The following is a 12,661-nucleotide window of genomic DNA, read 5'->3' as shown; positions in this document are numbered from 1 at the left end:
TCTTCAGACCCTCAACTGATTGGATGAGGCCACCCACACTGGAAGGGGCATCTGCCTTACAGATTCCTCCAGAGACATCTTCATAGACCGCCCCAGGATACTGTCTGACCAAATGTCTGGGCACGAATTAACTGTCGACTGTCTGACATAACCTATAAAATGGCAAGTCCAACTCCGGAAAAACCTCAGGAAGTGGAAATCATTACTATTACTGGATTAGTATCATTTTGGGATCTCAAGAAAATGCTAAACATTGTCTCATAAATCCTATGGCTCCTTAATACGATCTCATCTTAATCTACATGCAAATGAAGGATGCAGTCATTTCTGTGGGAATTATCAATGGCACTGGACTAGACAGACACTTCATGAAGCCTTCCTGGAGATGTTCTGAGTCCTACTATATTCATAATGTTTTTAATTGTATTTAATGATTGTTTGACATATGGGAGCCTTGCTAATCATAGTGAGACTGTCCCTCCAGGGCTAGCTAACCCCTAGAGAGAGTAAATAACTTGTCTGGGAGCACACTTCTGTTATGTAAACCAAACCGTCCACCATACTTCCAACCACTTCCTCCATCTGGCTTTCACATTCCAAGAGGCAATATTCCAATGACCTAATTATCCCCGGGCCAGACATCAGACAAATGGGGTAGGCCCTATACTCCAAAGCCCACTAAAATTATTCAAATTAGGGGCGCCTGGGTGGCTCAGTGGGTTAAGCCACTGCCTTCAGCTCAGGTCATGATCTCAGGGTCCTGGGATCGAGTCCCGCATCGGGCTCTCTGCTCAGCAGGGGGCCTGCTTCCCTCTCTCTCTCTCTCTGCCTGCCTCTCCGTCTACTTGTGATCTCTCTCTGTCAAATAAATAAATAAAATCTTAAAAATAAATAAATAAATAAATAAAATTATTCAAATTAGTCAACCCCAAACCTGGTCAGCCCCTTCCCCTTGCCTCACAGTAACTCCAGTATAGGCTTTGCCCATGTCTTCCCCTCCGTTTTCCCCCAGGTGCTTCCCCATGTGGCCAGATGTGGTAAAACATGCTCCCGTCCCTGAAGAAAAGCTGCCTCATAGTCCTCTTGGGACATGATGGAAGATTCTGTATGTTTAGCCAATTTTTTTCCTCTGCTCCTTCTCCTTACATCTCCACTCAACAGTCAGGTGGCATGCATTTAAAAAGTAATCTAGGGGTACCTGGGTGGCTCAGTGGGTTAAAGCCTCTGCCTTCGGCTCGGGTCATGATTTCAGGGTCTTGGGATCGAGTCCCGCATCCGGCTCTCTGCTCACTGGGGAGCCTGCTTCCTCCTCTCTCTCTGCCTGCCTCTCTGCCTACCTGGGATCTCTGTATGTCAAATAAATAAATAAAATCTTTAAAAAAATATTTTTAAAGTAATCTAATTATATAAGACTGTGGAACACTAGAATTACGTGGGTGACTGGACCAAAGTTTTACAACTAAATAACAGATACAATGTGATTTTCCTAATCTAATAATTACTCTGATAAACTAGAGTGCTGGACCTTCCTTTCCTTTGTCATACTCTTATTACCTGCTCTACCTAAATGAGCTATCTTCTCCACCAAGGAAAGTGTTTTCACCTCCTTTTTATCCACTTAACCTTGGTAAATGGGAAGTGTCATCAGTCAGAGGTACTCAGAAAGGCGTTTCAGGAACGAGTTTCCTGCAGGATATAAATACATGTGCATATTTATACCTATGCTAAACGTGTCGCAATCATACTGTGCCTAATGTGCACAACCTAAAATCTGCACAAAAGATCTGCAAATTAAATTATATTTAGCTGTGCTAAATGTGTAAGTGTATCTTTATGGAAAGAACAGAGTTATGTTAAGTCCACATGGTGCTAAGACTATTTCTACCAGTATTCACTGAGTCTCTGCTACACACAAGGACCTGTGCGGATGGACAGAAATTTCCCCAACCCATTCCTGCTCCCATTCTCTATTAGCTTTAGGTGCTAAGGGAAGAAGAGCAGATTTGCCAACAAATGCTAATGTAGGCCAAGAATAAGGTGAGGCAAATTTCAGGGGAAATTCTTTTTTAAATATTATAAGGTCCAGTTTGATTTGAATATTAGAATGTTTAAAATAAGCCATAAAAAAGCTAGGAGAAAATTTAAATGGACATTTACATCATCGGTGAGTAAGATTTAAAAAAAAAAAAAAAAAGTTCTTAGCACAACACCTTAGCATAACAAAAATCAGGTCAATGGTTTGAATATTTAAACATTTTTCAAAACTTCCTTTTCAAAGATTTTTTATTTATTTGAAAGAGAGAGCAGGCCAGGAGAGGGGAAGAGGGAAGCAGGGGGAAGGGAAGGGGAGGGGTAAAGGGGAGAGAGGGAGGGGAGAGGAGGGGAACAGCAGCAGCTGCGGCCGCGCTTATACATAATTTAGGTTATCCAGAAGATGAAACAGAGACTTGGGAGCTGATGAGACTCAGATTTGATTTTGTGCCTTAGTCAATACTCTGATAGGAGACCTCTTCAGGGACCTTGGAGTGAAGATCTTTTGGATACGGGATAAGAAGGAATCTTGGGGAGCCAGAGTATGAACGGTGTGGAGGGCAGAATAATGCCCCTGCCCGAAGACGTCCTCCTCTCAGGAACCTATGAGTCTGTTACATTGCAAGCTAAGGGGACTTTGCTGGCGTGATTAAGTTAGGGACCTTGAGATGGGGAAAGTAGCCTGCATGATTCAGGTGGGCCCATGTATGAATGGGATGGATCCTCGAAAGTGAAGAACCTTTCCCAGCTGTGGCCAGAGGGCAGGCGTGACTCTGGAAGAAAAGTGAGAGAGATACCAAGCTGCTGGCTGTGAAGATGGAGGAAGGGGTCCATGAGCCAAAGATGTGGGCAGCATCTAGAAGTGGGAAAAGAAAAAGGGAAAAACAAAAACAAGACTAGATTTTTTCCTTGGAGGTTCTGAAAAGAACGTGGCTCTGCTGGTGCTCTGATTTTCTAGTGAGACACATGCTGGACTTCTGAACTACTGTACTGTAGGAACGGAAATCTGTATCCCTTAAGTCACTAAGTCCATGGTAATCTGTTAGAGCAGCAGTCGGAAACCGATGCACCACCTTACTCAAGCTTCACAACAATCCCATTAGTTAGGTATTGTTATTCCAATCTACTGTTGCTGAAACTGAAACAGGGATGTTAAGTACATTCTAGTTAAATCTAATAGCTTGGATATAAACCCCAATTTTTTTTTAAAGATTTTATTTATTTACTTGACATAGAGACAAAGATCACAAGCAGGCAGAAGAGCAGGCAGAGTGGTGGGGGAGGGGGCGGTGAAGCAGGCTCTCTGCTGAGCAGAGAGCTCCATCCCAGGACCTTGAGATCATGACCTGAGCAGAAGGCAGTGGCTTAACCCACTGAGCCACCCAGCCACCCCTAAACCCAGATTTTTGAAAGTTAACCCTAACACTCCTTCCACTAACCCAGAGACGGTGGAGGTGTAGAAAATAAAGGTAGCCCATTTTTTGGCAGCTGTTCCTACAGAGACAGCCAGAGAGTTTGGTGCTATGCTCTTGGCAGACTACAAAGGTTTTCTGCCTGCTACTACTCGCTATCCTGACCATCCTAGGGGATGACCAGAACAGTCCAGTGGGGATAAACATGACCAGAGTCTAGAACCAGAGTCCAAAAGCACCAAGAGGTTTCAATCTCTCTGGGAAAAGAGATGCATCAAAATGCCAGCAAATAAATGAGTGGCCACAAGAAAGTTCGAAGAAAGGCAAGGAAGGTAAACACAATGTATAGAATTGGCTTGAACTGGCAGGACTAGAGCAGTGTAAGCCGGACTGGATGTTGGGCCATGGCTGAGATCAGGGTATTTCAGGGGAGGTATAATCATGGGAGGGGGACAAGGGAGCACCATGTACTCCATTCCCCCTGGAAAGTAAGTTCTGTGTGTGCAAGGACCCATGTGCCATGCTCACTGTGTTAGTCTCAGCACCTAGCACAGTGCCTGCCACAATGAGGGATCTCGGTAATCGTTGAAGCCCATCTAGCCTACTAGAAAATACCACAGACACGGTAGCCTATAAACAGGAATTTATTCCTCACAGTTTTGGAGGCTGGGAAGTCCAGGATCAAGGCACCAGCATAGTCATGTTGATGAAGTTCTAGAACATAGGTGAGGTTCGGTGGGATGAGATCCAGAGCCAATGACCAAGAGAGAATTCTTGAGACATCTTTGGTCCAATATGGTGGCTTATTAAAGCACGGGGACAGGACCCATGGGCAGGAATTGCTGCTGCCCTGGGTTGTGAAGGATGGCAGGTTCTGTACCATGCCGTTCTGTACCATGCCTTGGGAGAAGGTAAGGGATACCAGTACTACAAGGTACTGGATACCAGAGATCTTGCAGCGTTGATCAAGGTTGTCTTTCTCTTTTAAGCAAGCCATTAACATCAAGATAGTTGGGGGATTCCTAAAGAATGTAACATGTGTCCCATCCAGGAGTGGTGGGGACGAGAGGGAGATTGCGAGGTGTCAGCCTTTTGCTTTGTCCTCAGCCAGCCTTCTGCTCCCTCATCAATGTGAGGGCCTTTTTTCCCTGTGTCCTCACCTGCTGGAATTGGCTCTGGATCTCCCTGGACCCTCTTTCGGATAGGCAATAATCCCATTCATGAAGGCCGGTGACTTCATCACCACCCAAAGGTCCCACCAACTAATACCATCACCTTTGGGGCATAGGAGTTCAAAGATGAATTTTGGAGGGAGCACAAACACTCAGACCACAGCAGTCATATTTGCTTTGAAACATGAATTAAAAAGATGAACAGATTTATGGGAGTTAATTCATACCAAAAAAATCTACCGAGTATGGAGGAAAACACGTTCTAGGATGTGTCCCTTCTTGAGCTAGTAAGAGAATGCTGTGCACAATTCCCACCTCGCCCTTTAGGGACAGAACAAAGTGCAGTGTAGTCAAAAGGGGCTGAACACCTTAAGAGTTTTGATGAAAAAGTAATCTATGAAAACATGGTGAAACAGACAGAATCTGAGCAGGAGCAGGCAGGAGTTGACAAGTGGACATGCTAGGGAAGGGAAGAGCACAAATCAATGAATCAAAGAGCGCATCTCACTCCAGCCTTCTCCGCCCTGCGCTGAGCCCTGAGAGCTGACCTGGGTGGTTGGTATCAACGGGCCTGCTCCACCAAAAGCCTTAATTCTTATGGGGAGGCCCTCAGCTACAGCTCAGCTCTTTCCTCAGGGTTTTTTGTTGCTTTTTTTTTTTTTTTTTTTTTTTAAGATCCTATGACCCTACTATTGCACTACTGGGTATTTACCCCAAAGATACAGATGTAGTGAAAAGAAGGGCCATGTGTACCCCAATGTTTATAGCAGCAATGGCCACGGTCGCCAAACTGTGGAAAGAACCAAGATGCCCTTCAACAGACGAATGGATAAGGAAGATGTGGTCCATATACACTATGGAGTATTATGCCTCCATCAGAAAGGACGAATACCCAACTTTTGTATCAACATGGACGGGACTGGAAGAGATTATGCTGAGTGAAGTAAGTCAAGCAGAAAGAGTCAATTATCATACAGTTTCACTTATTTGTGGAGCATAACAAATAGCATGGGGGAAATGGGGAGATGGAGAGGAGAAAGGAGTTGAGGGAAATTGGAAGGGGAGATGAGCCATGAGAGACTATGGAGTTCGAAAAACAACCTGAGTGTTTTGAAGGGGCGGGGGGTGGGAAGTTCGGGGAGCCAGGTGGTGGGTATTATGGAGGGCACGGATTGCATGGAACACTGGGTGTGGTACATAAACAATGAATTCTGTTATGCTGAAAAGAAATTAACTTAAAAAAAAGATTTTATGTATTTGAGAAAGAGACAGGGAAAGAGCGAGCATGAGCAGGGGGAGAGGGAGAAGCAGATGCCCCACTGAGCAGGAACCCCCCCTACGCGTGACCCAATCCCTGGACCCTAAGATCATGGCCTGAGAACCAACTGAGCCACCCAGGTGCCCCTCTCAGGGTTCTGGTAATCACACCCTCTGCTTTTTCAGGCCTTGAATCAATACAATCACTTCACCACTCCCACTGGTTTTTCTTAACCTTGCCCATACCTTTGTAAACAGTTATTGTATTAAACCCTGCTTAATAACATGTTTGAATGTGCTGTTTCCCAGAGACTCTGGCTGATAAGGCGGAAAGGCCCAGAACCTGTCTGGGCAATGGAAGACCAACCAGCTTTGGCTGCTGTTCAGAGGAGTAGAAGAGTAGACAAGAAAGAAATATTATAGCCCGATTCTGAAGGGTCACACTAGGGAACTGAGACTTTCCACCAAAAAATCACCTTTGAGAAGTCACAGAATCAAGGGAATAGTTTTGAGAAAATGAACCTGGTATCAGGGGACAATTTTTTTTTTTAAGATTTGATTTTATTTATTTATTTATTTATTTATTTATTTGAGAGAGTGCAAGCAGGGGGAGGAGCAGAGGGATGGAGGGAGGGAGGGACAAGCAGACTCTGCTCAGCGCAGAATCTGCCGCAGGGCTCAGTCCCACAACCCTGGGATAACGACCTGAGCCTAAATCAAGAGTTGGATGCCCAACTGACAAACCACCCAGGTGCCCCTCAGGGAGCAATTTAAATAGGGGGAGAATCAAACCAGTCCCGGAAATCGGTTTTAGAGACGAGTGCAGTGGTGTAGGCGTGAGTGATAAGGGCTTGATCAGGTACTCGCATTAGAAATGCAAATAAAGATTCAGATAAGAATGAGGCGGAGGAAAGGGAATGAATTGCATGAGAGGTGGGGAGGGCACCCTGGGGGGAAAAGTCAAAGTTGACACCCAAGAAGCGGAAGAGAGGAAGTATATGAAACAGGAAACAGGGCAATCGAGCAGGCGAGGGAAAACCACCTAGAAGAGCATTATATAACTGTGGACAGGAGGAGGGCAGCCTGCGGCTGATAGGTGTCCCCTGGGAAGAAATAAGATTGGAGAAGCATATGGCACTGAAGCTCAGGCTGGGAGCTTAACCCCAGATGACTGCAATCCCATCTAGGGGTCACAGGTCACCGAGCAGCAGTCTGCAGGCCAAACGCAGACCGGAGCTAACCCCCCCAAAACTCCAGAGTCTTGGCCTGATAGCACCAGGCCCACATTCTCACGTGCCGACCCTCACCTGGAGCTGAGCAGTCCCAGGTTCCAGTTCACCCCAGCTTCCCCCCAGTCTTGGTTGCTCCTCTGCGTCACCCGCCCCGCCCTGGCCAGCATTTGAACTCATGGCCCCCCACAAACGGCAGTGAGAGCCCTTGGAAGTTCTCAACACTGGAGATCCCCTGTGGGAAGCACAGAGGATGAACCGGAGCAATTCAGTTGCGTTCAGCATTTCCAAGTGTCTGCTCTGTGCCGAGCGTCACACTAGATGCTATGGGGACCGCCACGAGATAGTACGATCTGTCTGTCTTACTAGAAGAGACTGGGAATACAAGCCTTCACTAAGTGGCTGCTTCAGAAACTCAGGCACCAGCGAAGGCCCGGAACAGACAATGCGAACAGAGCTGAAGGCAGCAGATATGAAAACACAGGCTGAGCGGGCTTAGTGTGACACACAGACTACAGGGAACCGAGGAGGAAGAATGTGAGCGATGACCTTGCTCCACTGGCTCTAATGAAGAGAGGCTGTAAGTAACAGTGCTGGGTTACTCAAAGCAGAGTCAAGGTCCAAAGTAGGGTGGAAGAGAAGGAAACCACACCTCGAAAAGGGCAGGGAGCAGTGCTCTGTGAAGACCAATGTCAGCCGCGCCCTTCCTCTTGGCACACGTCCCCTTGAGTAATGGCAGCGCTGTCACCACCTGTGTGTTGGGGAACTGGATTACTATATTGCTAGCAAATAAACAAAATGGAGCAATCTTCGTTTAGACCTACAGGGCCACAACGGAATTCTCCAGAGTTGCTATAAAAATCAAATATTTTATTATCTTAACATTAAGTATTAAGCCGTGCAGCAAATGCTCTGGTTGTGGACCAAGAGAAAATCATCCAGGAAACAAATATCATGTACTGCTCCCTCATGACTCAGGGGTCAGAGCCACACTGGGGCTCATTAGTTCCCTAATTCTTTAAGAACAAACCATAAAAAAATGTCTTTGAAGAATGACTGACACAGTTATCAGTGAGGAGCTGGCCAAGAAACAGCAGTCCCCTTGGCTGCTAAGGAATTTCCTACCAGTTTCCCTTGCCTGTACCCATTTTATAATCAAGAAAGTCTTATAATGTGGGATTGACAATTTCACCAAGCCATGTATTTGCAGAAAATAAAAATTACACTTACACAAGGAAAATGCTTGCACTCTGACTTCAGACAAGGAAGAAATAAGTCAGCTGGATTATTTCAATGGAAAGTTAGAGGGTTTGACTGAGCTGTTGGCAGGTGGGGGAATGCCTTGCTTCCCTGCTTGAGTTAGCCAATGGGAGTGTGGCCGCATGTGTTCCGGTATATGAATAATCACCCTTTAGCTCTCCTTCAAGTCCATCATTCACAGTTGGCCTCTAGTCAAGTATACTGCAGGGTTCCTTTCAACGTCTGCATATGCCTATGTGGTGGGCCCATCCCCAGACTGCAGAACAGGACACACTGGAGAAGGAGGCCTGATGTGGGATTAATTTGCTCCCAGTTACACAGCAGGGGCAGCTTAGGCTGAATCTGATAAATGGTCACAATAAAATTACTCATCAGGCTTGAGAGTGCTGGGCCTCCTGCTCAGTCTCCCATACAAGAAGGCTCTGAAGGGTAGAATTTCATTATAAACAAGGACTGGCCAATTAATCAGGCGTATTAGTCCCTGGAATCCAGTGTGTGAGGTCTTAATACAATGAGAAAAGACTCTTTAATTACAAGTTATATATCTGCTGTTTGAACATGACTGAAGAGACGCCAAACTCAATCCTTTAATGGTTAGGACAGAACGAGGGGTAGGCTAGGTAACAGGTGTGCCAAGTCGCCTAAGCTGATGTCTGTCCTATGTCTAACCCAATGACGCAGTTCCCCATCCTGGCGAAGCTCTGTTTGAGGGTGTGTCAGGAGTCAGGGAGTCAGAAGACTGGGTCCATATTCCAGGCAGTGCCAGGCAGGGCTCCTCCTGAACCATTCTGGGCCATGCTTTCTTCAGCAATGGATATAGGATTGAACTGGGAGTCTCCCAAAGTCCCTTCCTTTTCAAAACACTGTGATCTTCCAAATGAAGGGGGAAAAGGGAGGCTCACAAGCAGGACTCAAATGGTAATACTTGTTCTCCTAACTCCTGAGATTGATCCCAGCTGTGTATTGCAGCACAGAATCCCACAGGTATAACCAGGCTAGCCCCTGGTATCTCTTCCTTTTATAAAAACATCAGTCATATTGGATTAGGTCCCATCCTATGATCTTATTTAATCTTAATTTCTTTTTTAAGGGCTCTATCTCCAAATACAGTCATATGCCAAGGCCTTGGGGGTTAGGGCTTCAACATAGGAATTTTGAGCAGGCACAATTCAGTCCATAACACACCAGAGTTAGCCCCGGTGTGTTCTAAATTTCCTATTCCTTTCAAAGTTCTCTCCCCATCTTCCAGCCCCCAATTTAGCACTTTTACAAAGTAAACCTCAAGGCTGGCTAGCTAGACTGACTTTTCTTTCTCCTGTTACCATTCACATTTGCTGGATTACAGACTTTAAAGGCTGGGAATTAAGAAGCAACTAGTTAGGAAGCAGCGGGGTGGCTGAGTCGATTAAGCTTTGAGACTTTGGCTCAGGTCATGATCTTGGGGTCCTGGGATGGAGCCCCCCCCCGACCTCGGGCTCCCCACTGCATTAGAAATCTGCTTATCTTTCTCCCTCTACCCTTGCCCTGCTTGTGGGCTCTCTCTCTCTCTAAGTAAATAAATAAGATCTTTTTAAAAAAAGAAAAAAGAAAAAGAAGCAATTAGTTGGCTTCAGACCTAGTCTGGGCAGCTTCTAGCAAATTCTTCCCACCACTACTGTTATTTACCAAGTCTTCAGGGTCAGACTTATGTAGTGGGTGGTAGGGCAGGGAAAGGTAAGAAGAAAAGATGAACAAGAAATGTGCATCTATGCCCAGAAGTGCCTCATCATGGGTCTATCTCCATTCCCTATTAGACATTTCCTGTGTTACAACATACGGGATTAACAAGCTTAGACACAGTAAAGATGCAAAAGAACTGTTCTGCAGAAGAATGCGGGTTTCCCAACAACATTCAAAATCATTTTCTCAGGCAGAACACCAGCTGCACAGACCCACTCACACGATCCATCACCCCTGACTGACATCCCGAGCACTCAGCTCCAGATGTGTTTATATATTTGTTTAGCCTGTTAAAAAAAAAAAAAAAAGCCGCCCAAATTTTAAATAGTCATATCTCAAACCACCAGCTGTCTCCTCAATGAATTTTCAGTTTTTTAGATGTAATCATAAGCAACCCTCTCCAACCTGCTTATTCATTCAATAAATGTTTACTGGGTACCTTCCATATACCAGGGCTGGGCATACCAACCATGATGGCCATAAGCGTGAGGGAGACAGGTTCTAATAAATGGTATTTATTTCACATCTCTGTGCCAGGTGCGGTGCTAAGTACTTAAACAGATGGGAAGACACAATTGTATCTCCACCATGCAATGAAAAAGCTAAGGCGGAAGGATGCCAGGGTGGCTCAGTTGGTTAAGCCGCTGCCTTCAGCTCAGGTCATGATCCCGGGGTCCTGGGATCAAGTCCCACATCGGGCTCCCTGCTCAGCAGGGAGCCTGCTTCTCTCCCTGCCTCTGCCTGCCTCTCTGCCTGCTTGTGTGTACTCTCTCTCTCTGGCAAATAAATAATAAAAAAAAAAATCTTAAAAAAAAAAAAAAAAAAAAGCTAGGGCGGAAAGAAGTTCAAAAGCCAAGGTCAAGCTGCCAGTCAAAGCAAGTGTCAAGACACAGCCATGACACCTGACCTCCAGGACTGCTCTTTGCACTCTGCAGGGATCTTAACGGGAGGCCTGTGAACTTGAGTGGGAAAAAAAAAAATCATATCTTTAATTTCACTAATCTCTAGCTAAAATTTAACATTTTCTTCAGTTATACATGTAGGCAAAAAACCACAGCAATATCAGCAGTACCTATGATTGCCAACAGAAATCACAGGTGGTAGGGCACCTAGGTGGTGCCCTCAGGTAAGCATCAGCCTCTGGCTCAGGTCATGATCCCCAGATGGATCCCTGCCTCTGGCTCCATGCTCAGTGGGAAGTCTGCTTCTCCCTCTAGCCCTCCACCTGGCTTGTGCACTCTCTTTCTCTCTTGTGTTCTCTCCCTCTCTCTCTCAAAAATAAATAAATAAAATCTTAAAAAAAAAAAAAAAACAAAACAAAACCGGGGCACCTGGGTGGCTCAATGGGTTAAAGCCTCTGCCTTCAGCTCAGGTCATGACCCTAGGGTGCTGGAATCAAGCCCCGCATCCGCCTCTCTGCTCAGCAGGGAGCCTGCTTCCTCCTCTCTCCCCACCTACCTCTCTGCCTACTTGTGATCTGTCAAATAAATAAATAAAATCTAAAAAAAAAAAAAAAACCAAAACCACAGGTGTTTTCTTATATCACAGGTGTTGCCTATATCTTGAAATATCATTTATGCTCATTACTATTCCAAAATTATGGTAGCTAGATCTGCTGCTAGATCTTTAACACATTAGGTTTTCTTTAAAGCACATATATTACGACATTATAAATTCTTTTAATATTTTGATAAGTGCTTTGGAAATAGTTCCCTTTACTTTTATTTTATAGCTTTAAAAGTATTGTTCTGAGAAGGCATCCTTACTCTCCCCAGAAGGGCCTGCCAGAGGGGCTACACCGTACAGAAACGGATCAGAGGCTCTCCTCACTGCGTCTTTGAGCAAGAAGCGAGGCTGGGATTTTCATATTTAACAGAGAGATGAAGAGCAAACGGTAAGAGCCCCAATTCCGCCAGAGGATTCTCTCCTTTCCACCAATTCCCGTTCAGCACGTGACCTAAATGCTATCTTGTTCCAGCCGAAGCTGATTCCTTGAGTGTCCGCCTCAGTCCGACGCTCGGCGTCGGTGGATAAATGTGCCTCCGGGGCGGGCTGGGGTCAACCTCGGATCCCTGAGACTGGGCACTGTGTGCCGCGACGGCGCTAAGGGACATTTCAACAAGTGGAGGGCGTCACCAATTCCCGCATACCAAGCCGCCAAGAAATTCCCACGCACCAAGACCACGGATCCTTGGGTTTCCAACCGCCGCTCGCAGGTTGGCGTCTCCGCGCCCCCGAAACCCGACACTCCGCGAAGGAAGCACGAGTCCCCACTGCCAAGTTCCAGACAAGGGCAGCTAGAGCTGCGGGCGTTGCGGGTGGGGAAGGAGCGTGAAGCGACGGTCCGCGCACAGTCCCGGCTGCGTGGGCAGAGCGGGGCCACCAACCAGCCTCCGGGGTGATCTGTCCCCGCCTGGCCCCCTCCCCTGGCCCACGGCCCGAGATGGCCTCTTACCCAGGGGCGAGCGGAGCTTCCGGCCACAGCGTTGGCGCAGCAAGAGGGGCTGCTCCCTGCCCGGGCTCACCGCCTCCGCTGGGGCTCCGCCCGCCCGCCCGCCCGGCCCCCGGGCGGATGCTAGGG

General features: G+C 46.6%; 1 protein-coding gene across 2 annotated transcripts in view; it reads right to left on the bottom strand.

Annotated features, from left to right (window-relative positions):
* Window positions 1–12,659, bottom strand: part of SQOR (sulfide quinone oxidoreductase) — a 51,646-nt gene extending 38,987 nt beyond the window's left edge. Inside the window, exon 1 of one of the 2 annotated variants that reach the window (XM_059181452.1) lies at window positions 12,536–12,659. The gene's annotated coding sequence lies outside the window, so the exon portion shown is untranslated. The other variant, XM_059181453.1, reaches the window with a different exon arrangement.
* Window positions 12,660–12,661: the final 2 nt, after the last annotated feature.

Source organism: Mustela lutreola, chromosome 7 (genome assembly GCF_030435805.1).
Source record: "Mustela lutreola isolate mMusLut2 chromosome 7, mMusLut2.pri, whole genome shotgun sequence".
NCBI classification, from domain to species: domain Eukaryota; kingdom Metazoa; phylum Chordata; class Mammalia; order Carnivora; family Mustelidae; genus Mustela; species Mustela lutreola.
The sequence above is the reverse complement of the archived record's forward strand: the minus strand, read 5'-3'. Positions and strand labels throughout refer to the sequence as shown.